This window comes from Nyctibius grandis, chromosome 3 (genome assembly GCF_013368605.1).
Source record: "Nyctibius grandis isolate bNycGra1 chromosome 3, bNycGra1.pri, whole genome shotgun sequence".
NCBI classification, from domain to species: domain Eukaryota; kingdom Metazoa; phylum Chordata; class Aves; order Nyctibiiformes; family Nyctibiidae; genus Nyctibius; species Nyctibius grandis.
Window position 1 is genome coordinate 113815235 of NC_090660.1, and position 13987 is coordinate 113829221.

The following is a 13987-nucleotide window of genomic DNA, read 5'->3' on the forward strand; positions in this document are numbered from 1 at the left end:
ACTCCTTATCTGACGAAATCATCAAATTTATGGCCAAATTGAAATGAAATGCAATTTAGTTCCCGTTCTGCTTTCAGTCCATCACCTCGCAGGCCAGTCCCGGAGGATCTCCTAACCTAATCGCCGGATAGCAGTAACTTCATTAGTGCTGCCAGCAATCCCCTGCTTTCTGCTGCGTGTGGCTTCCAGAAATCATGGCTGACACCTCTCCCTGGGAATTACTGGAAGCAAGAGCTTTCTCAAGTTTTTCTGGTTTATTTCTGGCTTGTGGCTGGTCAGCACATTTGCTTCCTCGGGGTGATCGGATCGTCACTGCTTGGCTGGGTGCTTTCCACCCGAAAGCCATCTCCAGCTCCCAAGGCACAGGTCAAGGTGGAAGCACAGGCAAGGTGAGGAGAGAGGCTGAAATGCAACATCCACAAGCACACATTGCTGGATTGCTTTGGGTCCTGTGGACCTGAGCAAAATTATGGCCAGGGAAACGAACAGAGACGCAGCTCCGCATGACACTGAGACAAAGCAGCTCATACCAAGGAATGAGCATGAGCATCATGGGGGAGAAGCCCCAGTACTGTCAAATCCATCAACCTGCTGTAGATATCCCAGCACTCACTTGTGTTGCCTTGGGGGTCAGCCAAAACACTGGAAAAAGACAGCCAGGTGGATGTTTATCTTCCCTGTCCCCTGCCCTGTGGCAAGATCCACTCTCTTTAAGCCCTTCTTGACACATTTGTCCTCCAAACCTCCAACACTGGTGATACCACCCTTCCCCCCCCTCCCAGCAATTAATCCCAGCCCTTCTCTATCCCCACAGCTCTAAATCTCCTTTGCTGGCCTTTAAGCTCCTTATTACTTGTCCTATCCACAGGGAAACATGTGTCCCTCCCCTTCTTGCAGAAGCCTTTTACATAATTGCAGGCTGTTATCCCATCTCCCTTCAGTCTCTGGACTAAACCATCTCATGTCTTCCCAACCCTTCCTCATAGGCCATATTTTCTTGGCTTTTGAGGAGGTTTACTACAGAATCCCAAGCTCTTATGTAAATTGGCTGGTTAGCTAGTCACCAGCCTCTTGCCAAAGGCCCAAGAGGTGCCTCTGAAGCCAGGTTCCTCCAGCCCCAGCTCCCCAGCTGCATTTACCCCCTTTCTTCACTTCAGTGACCTATTTGTAGAGTGCCGTATGCTGTTGTGGGTGCACACAAGACTGGTGGATTATTGGCAGAAGATATTTTAGCAGCCCCCAGACCTGAGGGCATGCTGAGCTGACCCATGTCCTTTTCTACCTTCCCTTATCTGCTCTTGCATGGTCCCCTCTGTCTTCCTGGCACTACTAAACTACCCCACGGCCTTTTCTTAGTGGGTCCTCTATTTTCTTTCACCAAGGGTGGGTTCAGATGTAGGCTGAGTCCCCTTCTTCTTGCACAAGGGATGCTCAGAGGGTGCAAGGGGCACAGTAGGGAACTGACTTCCCTCTGGGATGGGGTCACCCATGGAAGATGAAACACCCATGCCTGGCATCTGAGGGTGCAGCCAGCCCTTGGCATTGCCATGCCAGCCAAATTTTACTACAAAGGATGGGAGTTTTTTTCCTCAATGCAAAGGTCTGGTGCCCCTCAGTTTCACATGGGACAAGAATAAGAAAATAGGAAAGGTCATGGTCTAATAAGGAGCTGGCTCTCCTCACTCCCACCTCTCACCTAGGTCTTCTTGCTAGTGATATCCTCTAGTTGAGATCACAGACTATTTTGTTGGAGGCAGGTGAAGTGACTCAGTTGTTGAGGAGCCCTGGTGTGTAAATCATTGCAAAATAGTCTGTGCCATCCCTTGGGAGAAGCACTCACAAATACGCTTTCATAGGTCAAACAAACAAACAAAGCAGGGAGAAACAATAAAAGAACACTCAATGTTTCATCTAATTTTGCATTGGTTGCAAATGAATGGCTCTGGGGGAATAATAGAGAAGCTGGACTGTGGCTTTATTCCTAAAGAGTTGAACAGTCTCCCAATTAAAAACACTGAAGAAACACCAGAGGAGATTTCTCTGGGTTTCTCCCAGCCTGCTTTCAAGGATTTTTTTGAAGTGTTTAGCCAATATTAAAAGGGAGGCCTGTGTTAGGGTGAGAAACTGAACCCAAGTGTGAAAGTCTTTAGCTAATTCCCTAAATACTTGGCCAGGGCCAAAACACATATGGGCATTTGCTCCTACGTGTGCACACCCACATATGTACACCCACATATGTACAAATGTACTTCTGCATCTGTGGTTCATCAGTCAAACTCCTAAATATTCAGCTTTGTTTTAGATTTAGAGTCAAAACTTAGATAAGTTATTTAATTTCCCATGCCTGTCCGCACACACCTTTGCTCCAAGTGAAAGCCCACCCACATCTGGGGAGGCGTCAGGCCAGAGGAGCTGTTAGTTCATGAAGGCAGGAAGCAGAAAGATCCCAAGGAAGGTAAGTCTCATTAACACAAGCAGCTTAGGAAGAAAAACGATGCAAGCAGAAACGTCCGGAGAGATCAGGAGGGTTGCTCAGAGTTAAACGTGCTCCTGCCTTTCCCAGAGCGAAGCAAAGGCTATCTGAGAACACAAACAGAAATAAAATATATTTTTTTTTAAAAAAAAGGGAAGAAAGAGGTGAGGGAGACTCAGTAGGTGGTGCTCTTCCCTCTGAATACGCATAGGGCCTGGGGAGAGGGTGGTTGTTGATGCCCGGGTGGAAAACAGCTCAAAACCAGAGCCTGGTCCTGACTCCTGGCCCCGCTGGTTTACGTACCACCTCAGCACCCACCATGCTCCACCGTAGCAGCAGCATCATTTCAGTACGAGATGGTTTTAAAGCACAACATCCAGCTTCTGGCTGCTGCCTAACCGCTAAATCCACCCAAATACTAAATGCAATAAATAAGTGTCAGCAAGTGGCTTGAGTCAGGGGTTGAGGTCCCAAGAGGAATTCAGCCCTCGACCTTGTTTCTGACACAGCTGGTATTTTATCACGTCCAGGGCATCTCCAGCACACACCAGGACAAAATCCTTGCAGGAGTGGGAAGTGTTGATTAATCTGGTGTTTTAAGAGAAGGAAGTTGAGTAGCACCAGCCCCAGACCTGCACAACCCCCATGCTGGAGGGAAGGAGAGAGCCCGATTGATCCAGTAACACCGAGCCATATATCAGCACAGCCTCTCCCATTACTTTCCCTGATGGATTCCCATCCGATGAGCTGATCTGAAAGTGATAAAGGGAAGACCGGAGCATTTTCAACACGCCACTAACTCCAAAACCGGGCTCAATAATCCTGCAGATTGATGGCACCTAAAGAGCGGGGAGGGAGAGGCGGGCAGGCCAGGCGGGGAGTTTATTTAATACTCACAGCATTAACCCAGCATACATTTATCTGGGTAAATGAGGGGGCAGGACAGGTACCACTGCCAAGGAAATGTATCTCCTGGCAAAAAGCAATCTGGGGCTCTCAGGTGAACGATGAAGCCCTGAACAGCAGTGGGACCTTGTTTCCTTGCCCTCCTGGCTGAAGGAGTGTCCATTTCCATTGCCTTCGGGTTGAGAGGGGACCAAATGTCCTCTCAATGGTTTCTCCAAGGCCAGATATCACAGCAAACATGTTTTCTGTCCAAATCATAGAACCTTTTTGGTTGCAAAAGAGCTTTAAGATCATTCAGTCCAACCATAAACCTAACACTGCCAAGTCCATCATTAAACCACGTCACTAAGTGCCACATCTACATATCTTTTAAATCCCTCCACGGATGGGGACTCCACCACTTCCCTGTGCAGCCTGTTCCAGTGCTTGACAACCCTTTCCGTGAAGAAATTTTTCCTGATCTCCAATCTAAACCTCCCCTGGTGCAACTTGAGGCTGTTTCCTCTCATCCTATCACTTATTACTTGGGAAAATAGACATTTTCCTTCAGGGTCCTAGCAGGGTCCTTTATAGCTCACAGGCAGCTTTACTGCCTCTACTGTCATTGTGATAGGGTCCACTACAGTCTCTGTGGTTTAGAACCAAGCAATGGAAGCTACAGTTGGAGGACACAAATCTTGAGCACTATGTCCCCTGTGCCCTGTGTTACCAGAGAAGCAAGATCTTGGAGGCAGGAGCTGCACCTGAGCCATCCTGTTTAATAGCCACCAACAGATGTCTCAGCCAAAAAGTCACCCCAGGACTGTCCAGCATCTCCACCACTCTGGACTGAGTTGTCCTTCCATTGCATGAGGAGCAGTTTAAAAAAAACCCCAACCTTTTCTCTCCAGTTGAAACCCACTGCCTGATCCTTCAGCCAGGGCAAGGAGACCTCACACTGCTCTTCGTGAACCTCACAGGCCCCTGGAGTACATGATGCCAGTCCCAGCTGGCACCCTCATCCTCCAGCTCCTCCAAGCTGCATCTCTCCACTCCCATCCTTTCCGTCAAGACCTCAAGTCAGCAGGGATTTCGATCTCAGGAGGCAGCTATTGTGCTGTAATTAAACAGCAATTGATTGCAAACAGGGTTCTTTTGTGTTTGGGATTAATGAGAGGCGAGAAGATAAATTTGGTCACCACTAATTAACCCCAATTACAGAAGCAATAAATTAGCAGCGTACCAGGCTACGTGGCATCCGCTGCCACAGTCTGAGCCATGAGGAGGGCCCTGGGTGCTTCCACCTTCCTCAATTTCTTCCTACGAGTCTATGGGGCTTTCAGAAGTGAAATTAATCCAGAGAGGGTCTATGGGGAATGGTGGATATGTGATGATGGGGTGTGGGATGGTGGGATGTGATGAATGGGCAGCGGTTAGGATTTTGGCCATGCACGGAGCATGAGGATGCTGTCATGAGAAAAGCAAGCTGGGAGAGCCTTTTTGATCCCTAACGACCCAACTGGGACTCGATGATTTCACTAATTCTAAGTACTAATCCCCGGCAATTTTTAAGAGCTTTGATTTTACATGCTGGTTGAATAGGGGCAGACTTTGTGGGATGGGAAAGCTGCGTGTGCTCAGTCCAGGCAGCTTGCGTTGCCTGCTGCCAACGGCGCGTTGCCCTGCTGGATCCTGGGGGTGAGGTCCATGCGCAGCTGGAGAGGGAGTGGGGCCAACCCCTGCGAGCTCCTCAACCAGTGGGGAGTACAAAGCTGAACTAGGCTGGAATTACAAAGATTTCCTTCAGCTCATTTCAGTCTCAGGATTGAAGCACCGCACTGGGTACTGGGCTGTGGTACCCCACTCACTGCATCACTCCCCAGGCAGGGGAGGGGTTGTTTCCTCCCCACTGCCTTCCTCTGGTTTGTGTAACTCCAGACTCCATCCTGCCTGGTGCCCAAAGGCATTTCCAAAGCATTTCTGTCTTTAACCTCAGCTGTTTTCATAGCTGAACAGCTTTGAGGCTGGGCCATTGACCCCTGCACCAACAAAGCATTAAAGCGGATGCTTAAGGGTTTCCCAGGACCTGGGGCCTTCCAGGCTTTTCTTTGCATGAAAGTCCCGCAGCTGCAAACAGGATTCATGCCCCAGTCCGAGGGAGAGCAAGCCCTGCTATTTACCTAGGTGCAAACCCCCCATCCTGCACCAGTGCTAAGAGCATCACAGGAGCTTTGGGGGACAGGAAGGTCCTTGTGCTCTCAGAAAAGTGCCACGGTTGTGGGGAGGGCTGCAGCAAAATCTCTGCAGTGATCCAGCCCCCCTCAACAGCCTCCAGACAGGGAGCCAATGCCTAAATCTCAGCCTAATGTTTGCAGCACCTTCCCTGGCAGAGCAGTGGCAGGCATGAAGGGCTTGTCCCCACTTGGAGATTTAGGCCAGGTTTAATATGTGAGCATCTAGGTGAGACCCCAGCTCCATCTTAGGGGCAATGTCCTTGTCCCCACCAGCTGCTTCATCTCCAGTCCTGCATCCCCTGTGTACACATGAGACCCTGGCCCTGGGTTGCTAAGGTGCTCTTTCTCACTGGAAGGAAGAGCAAAGGGTTGAATCGTTGGAATTAGATGATCTTTAAGGTCCCTTCCAACCCAAACCATTCTATGATTCTATGAACCACAGCCTCTGTCTGCAACCAGCCCCCCCGTCTCACTTTTTCCTATCGCTGTCCCCACCTTGGGGGTGCGTGCACATCCAGAAAGGGGTCAGCGGGTGCCGGTGCTCAGAGGCCAGGGCAGATCTCCATGGCTAATGTTATAATCCTTCCCTCTTTCAGGCAGCAGGAAAGCCCAGGCCGGCAGGATCCCTGTGCAGACAGGGTGTAAAAAGCTGTGGCAGCTCCAAAGCAAACACTCCCACATCTTCATTCCTTCCACCCTATTGGCCATTGATTTCAGATAAATATCCGTCCGGCCCTGACAGGGCTCAATTCTCCTAATTATAGCCCTATTGACATGTGATCTTTAGCTGCTCAGCTTGTCAGGAGCCATCTATCAGGCAGACAGATTTCTTTGGCTCGGGAGGAAATGAGATGGGAAGGGGGGAGAAAGGAGGAGCAGGGACCTGAGAGGGGGGGGTGGTTGTATTAATGTGCCAAAGAGCCCACATTTTAGTTTATTAACAAGTATATTGTGGAGGGCCCCAAAGGGCAGAAGCAATAGGGGAAGAGTTAAGGTTAAGAGCTCCTAGTTTGTGACCAGTGTGTGTAGATCACTGCAAAGGATTGCTGGGCACAGACTGCTTATATTTTGCAGATCTTTCCTCTTCACACACAGAAGAACTGATTTTTTCAGGTTTGTAAAGCCCAGAAGCAGCAAAGATGCCTCCTGCCAGGCCACATTTACCTTTGGCTGTTGCTTCAAGCCAAGGAACTCCTTGCTGCAGGATGTTAAAAGTTTGCATGGTTAAAGGGGACATTCATGGAGGAAATAAATCCATCCCCTACCATAATACAGAGTCAACACCTCTGGTTCAAGAGGTCCCTGAGCACAAATGGTCAGCAGCAGGAAGAGCACCCTTGGAACGCACTGCTTGTTCTTCCTGCCTTGCATTTCTCCAGGCATGGGCTGTTGTCAGAGGCAGGACATGGAGCAAGACAGACCTTGCAAGCTCTGGAGAGAGCAAACCTGCTGTTTTCTTCTCCCAGTCCCAGCCTTGGACTGGCAAGACAGGGCTAGGGCTTCTATCTGAACTGGACCTTCTGGGAGGCAGGGGGACATGGGCAGGAGACCTGGATGGGGCGTGATTAGAGAACACACACTTTTTGCAGGATTATACATATATAACTGGATTATAGCTGGATTGCACTGGTGTAAAAGCCAGCCAGTCTGAGGGGGTCTTCATGGTTGCTCATCCTGTTGTATGGACTGAACAGGTAAAGCCAGAAGCTCTGCGGACCAGGAGCGGCTACTTGTATGAAGCAGAGCCCAGCTATGAAGGAATAAATCCATATGCCTTTTGCCTGGCTTTCTTTCTCATAACCTCAGGATGAGAACACTGCCTTGATGGCTGGGGAGCTCATCGGCGGCTGCAGTTCACAGAATCACAGAATCACAGAATCAATCAGGCTAGAAGAGTCCTCTGGGATCATCGAGTCCAACCATTGCCCTGACACCACCATGGCAACTAGACCATGGCACTAAGTGCCATGTCCAGTCTTTTCTTAAACCCCTCCAGAGATGGTGACTCCACCACCTCCCTGGGGAGCCCCTTCCAATGTCTAATAACCCTTTCTGAAAATAAATTCTTCCTAATGTCCAACCTGAACCTCCCCTGGCGAAGCTTGAGGCTGTGCCCTCTTGTCCTATCGCTAGTTGCCAGGGAGAAGAGGCCAGTTCTTCAGTTACAGATGAAGAGGACAACTCCAGTTACAGATGGGCTGCTGGCATCCCAGGTTGGGATGCAGGAGAAAATCAGGTAGGATGGATGGGGGCTGATTCCCCAGCTGGTCCTTGCCCTTGGAGGAGGTGCGAGCCACCCTGTGCTCCCCACACCAGGCAGCCGTCAGCCAACATTGCAAAGCAGTGTCAGGCCGGCACTCGGTCAGCGATCAGAGCCCTGTTAGCTGACTCATATCCTGATCTCTGTATTGTGAAAGGACCCAGACAGCCGGAGTGTCTGGAGATAACAGCCTTTACCGGGGAGCCCTGAGAGCTCAGGGTTCATTTACAAAGCTGGGCTTATTCGTGCCGGGCCAGCTCTCTCCATATCTGCATTATCGATTCGCTCCCCCCCTCCCCGCCCCAGCCCATCTGCAGTATCAGCCCATCCATGGAGATAGCTGTCTGCAGTACCTGCTTCCACCCCGGCTCGGGTATCCGGCATAGCCTTACTCTCACAGCACTTTACGAGCGGCAAGGACCAGCTTTGCGGAAGTGCTGAGTGCTCAGAAAACCCAGCCCCGGCAGAAAAAATAAACCCCAAGCAGCTCCCACCTTCCCCCCACAGTGGGAAGGGAGAAAATAGCTCTGTTTTGCTGCTGGGGAAACTGAGGCACGGAAAGAAAGTGTGATTTCCCAGCAATTTTCCATTTCTCAGTGGAGTCACCTGCATCTAGTTGCAGTCTACAACTACCTGAAGGGATGTTGTAGTGAAGTGGGAGTCGGCCTCTTCTCCCAGGCAACTAGCGATAGGACAAGAGGACACAGCCTCAAGCTTGGCCAGGGGAGGTTCAGGTTGGACATTAGGAAGCATTTCTTCTCAGCAAGGATCATTAGCCATTGGAAGGGGCTCCCCAGGGAGGTGGTGGAGTCACCATCTCTGGATGTGTTTAAGAAAAGCCTGGCCATGGCACTTAGTGGCATGGTCTAATTGCCATGGTGGTGTCAGGGCAATGGTTGGACTCGATGATCCCAGAGGTCTCTTCCAACCTGATTAATTCTGTGATTCTGTGATATCTGGGTGCTGCATGGTCTGTGCACACCAGCCATGGCTGGACTTAGCCCATGCCAGACACTTTCAAGGACGCAACCTTTCATGTGCATCTCCCACACTGCCAAAGCTGGTTGACAGTGCTGCTGACCCACTGCGTGGCATGATCCTGCACGACCTGCGTGCCTTGCTGGGCACCATGCTGTAAAATCCCTTGAGGTGTGGGAGTCAGCTGGCCCATCCCTGTTGTGCCTTCATCCCAGGCATCCTTTCATTCCTTGGAGGTCTCTGGTCAAGGCAGGGACTCCCCATTCCTGGTATCTGCACAGATGAACATGGGATGCCCACAAGAAAGAGGACATGTTTACAGGATCGTGCTTCTGGGTGGTTACCTGCACACCAGGGGGGTGTGCACACCACAGCATGAAAGCTTTGGCTTCCAGGGCAGATTTAGGTTCCCCAAATGAGGAAGAGAACCCAAGGTGTTTGGGCTGGAATGGGGGAGCCTCACAGTTACACACCTCTGGGCAGAGCTAGAGCCAGGTCAGCAAGACCACTGCATGATGTTTCAGCAAAATGGTTGGAGACCACCTTTCCAAAGGTGTTTTGGAGTAGAGAGATGTGGCCGTTTGTCTGAAAGCAAACCTGGCACCACTGACCCTAAGCAGCCCTCTCTGAGAGGGCAGAAAATGAGGTGGGAAGAAAACAAGGTCAGAAATCACTGGAAAGAGCACCAACAGGCTTTTAATAGTGCAATTTTTAATCCTACTCCCTACAGAGAGTCCATCTCACCATCCCAGCATCCCTGGCTGGTGTATCCATAGCCACCCTACCATGTGACAGAGTCATCCAGAGCATCTCCCCTCCTCCCGTCCATGCTGGTCCACCACAACCCCCCAAAAAACCCTCAACCCTGAGCTGTGGGACAGCAGAGTCCTGCAGGTAAGGAGCAAGGAGGTTTAAGGCCAGCAGTGACTCTCCACATCGCTCAGACTCTCAGCAGGGAGCAAAACTTTCCAAAAAGCAAGTTTATTCCCTCATGTGAGACCATCCAAGGAAAAAATGACATGAAGCCCCTGAAAAGTTTCATTTTTCACTTTTTGGGAGCCTCATCAATATGAATTCCTACCTTTTAGATCCCCTCAGTCCTTTTAGTGTCCAAGCAAAGCCTTGCTTTCAAATCACCCCAAGCAGCAACAGAATGACATCTTTCTTGTCAAATCAAGTGTTGTGTAAACTAGAATTTCTTTGACTCCTCAGTTAAGCATGAACTTCAGAAATAGGAGGCGGCTTTGGTTGAGCCCTGAGACAGCTGCTGGCAAACTGAGTGCCCCATTGCTGCACTGTTTCAGTCCCCACAGTCTGAACTTTGCAGTGACATGACAGGTCTTCTCGGGTGGGCTATGGTCCCAGGGCAGTCCCTTCCTCTCCGAGGGGTTAATCCCAGAGGAAAAACGTTATGAAAAATCAAGAAGTCTGGGGAACACGGGGCTAGTTCTAGGCACAAGTTAAGGCAGGGACAAAACAATTTGGTGGCTCCAGAGGAAGGCAAAGAGGATTCATAGGAACAGCAAAGCTGCGTCAAGGCTGGCTGATCCTGATGCAAGCTGTGCCTCAGCTCCCCAGCCTCTCCCTCCATCCTCATAGCAGGAGCAAATAATTATTTTCACTCTGGGAGGTTAAAAATGCAACTCAGACTCATTACACAGAGAGAAACGGCAATTGCAACACGGGGATGAGGGACACGTGCTTTGAGGGGGTCTCATTCTCCTCTTGTTTGGCACCACTGTGATACCCTTGACTCCAGGGTCAATTATCATGATTTATGTAGCATCAGCATGATAAAAGCAAGGTCTTAACACACATGCATGCCCTCTGGGCTGACCTCGCTTAACCTGGACCAGGATCAGTGCCTGGGGGGACAAAGCAGGCTCAGCCCAGCCCCACACCATGCAGCAAAGCCCTCGCCTGCCCCACAACCCCACGGGCATGGGAAATGCAATGCCTCAACCACTGCTCTGCATCTCGCCAGCCAGTGGAGCAGCGGGCGCTGAGTCAGCATCCCCATCCTGCCCTCCCTGAGTGCGACATCCATCCCGACACGCGTCTGACTGCAAAGAAAAGCGCATCCGCTCCCCTTCGCCCCCCTGGCCCCCCAGCAGAAGCACCGGCAGATCCTTCACTTTAATGTTAACTGAGTTTTAGCGTTGGCCCCGGGCTCTGCCATTTATCTCCAAGGCTCCGAGTAGCGGGTGAGCAGAGTTAATAAATCCGCTCATGCGTCGCCTGTAATCAGGCTTGTAAATAAAGTGGAGCTGTCAGGGAGTGGCGGCCCGTGCCGCCGGGCTCCTCACGGTCCCGTGGGCTCAGGGGTGGTGTCATGTCGGTGCTGTCCTCGCCACGGGGAGCAGGGTGCAATATCCAGCTCCATTTTGCCCATCCTGCAGCCCAGGGTTGCCATCAGCTGCTCTTTCCAGGGTGGTAATATTGATAATATTGATTTCTTCTATGCTGGACCAAGCTCCAAATGGTTTAAGGACACTTAAAACCTGCATTCCCCAAATCTGGGCAATCTGTAGAATCTGTGAACGTGGGAAGAGCAGAAGACCTCCTGGAAAACAGGTCGCTTTGCTGTCTCAAAGGCAAAGACATTGGCTCCAGGATCACCCACTTTCCCCCCACACTGCCCATTTGGGTCTAACCTCTCCCATGAGATACTCAGATGCCTCCAGACAACATCCCAACTCTGAGAGGGGAAACCGAGGCACAGCAGGAAGGGAAGTAACACACCAAGGTCACTTAGTTAATCAGTGGCAGGATCCCAACAGCTTCCTCCGACTGCAGACGGAGGGGAATTGATTCCAGCTAAGTCCCCCGGCAGGCGCGGGGACTGCAGAGAGGTTCGGCAGGGGAAGATTTCCTGTAAGACGGGAAGTTTTCCTCCCGTTGTGCCCTGCTCTCCCCATTCTGGTCTGGCTCTGGGAGGCAATCCAAGTGCTATATATCATTAATTATTAAACAATCACCCATTGTAGTTACTTATGTGCTGCAGAGCCTCCAGGATGTTCCTGCCAGCAGTACCAGGGCGTAAAGCATCCCTCGATGCTTCCTCCGCAGCGATGCTTCCCCACCCCGTCCTCGCCGAGCCCCTGGGAGCCCTCCTGGCCACTGCTACCGATTGCAAAGCAGTTACAGGAAGGCGGACAGAGGTGCGAGCTCATCCATCATGGCCCAGAAGGAGCCATCAGGCTGGGGAGCATCCTGCAAATCAGCACATCGTGGCAGCTCCGGGGAAAATCTTCCTTGCCCTTTCCTCGTGTTTGTCAACTGGATTTTCATGAACTTCTCTTCTCTTTCCCCACAAATCCTGCACACCCCTAGATTGCCATTTGCTGGTTGTTTTGGGTAGGCTCTGGGGCATGCCAGCAAGGAGAAAACTGCAACGGTTTTTGCAGAAAAGGATGCTCTACCAGCAGCATGGGTAGCCCACGTCTTGTGGCCAAGACAGCCAAGACTTCCTAGACTCAGTGTCCCTTGCAGAAAAGATTTATTGGACAAGGAAGCAGCTTAGGATGGGGTGGCTCTTGGAGAAGCCCCAAGTCAAGGTGAGCTTTCTCTGTGCTGGTGGTACAAGCTTTTCAAAAAGCTGTAGCCATGCTGGTGCCATTCTCAAGGCATGAGGGATCAGCTGGTGCAAGCAGGGCGCCCAAAGAGGCAAGATGCTCCAAGGTAAGATGCTCCAAGAGGGTGTAACAACGCACCCTGGCCTCTGGCCACCACTGTTGGAACAATCTGAGACCTTTTCAAGAACACCCCATCTCCTCTCATCCACCTGCCAATAAATGTCTGTCCTTTCTCCTCTCCGTCTCCTAAATCCCTCCGGCACAGAGTTAGCATGAAAATGCTGTGGTCAGAGCATGAGAGGGAGACTCCTGTCCACAATTACATGTGTCCTAGATACCATCATCCCCCGTGACTGCTGCTGGCCTCACACCACGCTGATCTCCTCATCATCTCCAACAAGAGCTGTGGAGCAAAGCAGTTTTCAGTAGCCCAGAGCAAGGTGAATCCTTTGCCTTCAACTTCCTCAGAGTTCATGCTTGCCAGAAGAGCTGAGCAAATATCTTTCATGGAGCATCAAAAAAATGCTGTTTGGGCAAACTCTGAATACTTCCAGGGAATACAGATCACAGCAGCACTTGCAAAGGAAAAGTCTTCAGAGGTTTGCAGGTAAACTGGAAAGTTTGGGTTTGGTTTATTTATTATCACAGCATGAAACATTGACACAAATGTGATTCACTTTTGGCTTTGAGATACTAAACCTGCCTGTTTCCAGGAAGCATTATGCTGTTCCCATATTCACAGATCCTGCAGATTTCCCAGATCTGGGGAATGTAGGTTTTAATCTTCCTTAAACACCATTTCTGAAATGACAGTGTTTTCTGAGGGTCCAAATTCCTCTTCCCATGCACTGAGCAGGCAGGGACATGCAAGAGGATGGAAGAACATGGATTTACCCCACCACCCCAAGCTGGTTTTGCTTATGCAAAAGGGTAAGTGGCTGTTCCCAACACATGCCATCACCTGGACTTTGACGGACTACATGGAGCAGAGCAGAGCTCTCATACCTCCAGTGCTGAGGAGTGAACTTATTCCATTTCCAGTATGACAGTGGTGAAGTACCCCTGGGGCTGATGGTGCAGCTGATAACTGTCCACCATCTTCATCAGTGACCTGGATGGAAATACATCCTCCACAAGTTTGTGCCTAACAGTTAAATAGGAGGGGAGGCTGACACAATGAATGGCAGAGCCTTGGTCTAGAGGGACCCTGACAAGGGCTGGGATAACAGGAACATCATGAAGATCAACAAGGAGGTGTGCAAAGATCTGTGCTGGTGTTGGAGTCACGACAGACTAGGAACTGACTGGAAACCAGCTGGGAAATATGTGGTTGAACAGCTATGCTGCTATGGGGTGAGAGCTGATGCCAGGTTGATGAGCCATCAGTCACTTTCATCCCAAACAGGGCAAAACACATACAGGACTACAGACTCCAGAGGATCTTCCCATCAGCCACTCTAGGATCGCACAAATCTTAAGCAGCACTGGGTCCAGACCTCACTGCCTGGTCTGGACCTCATGGACCTGCAGCATTGCAGCCTTTCTCCTCTGCCCTGGGCCCATGCAACAGCCTGAGGTCACT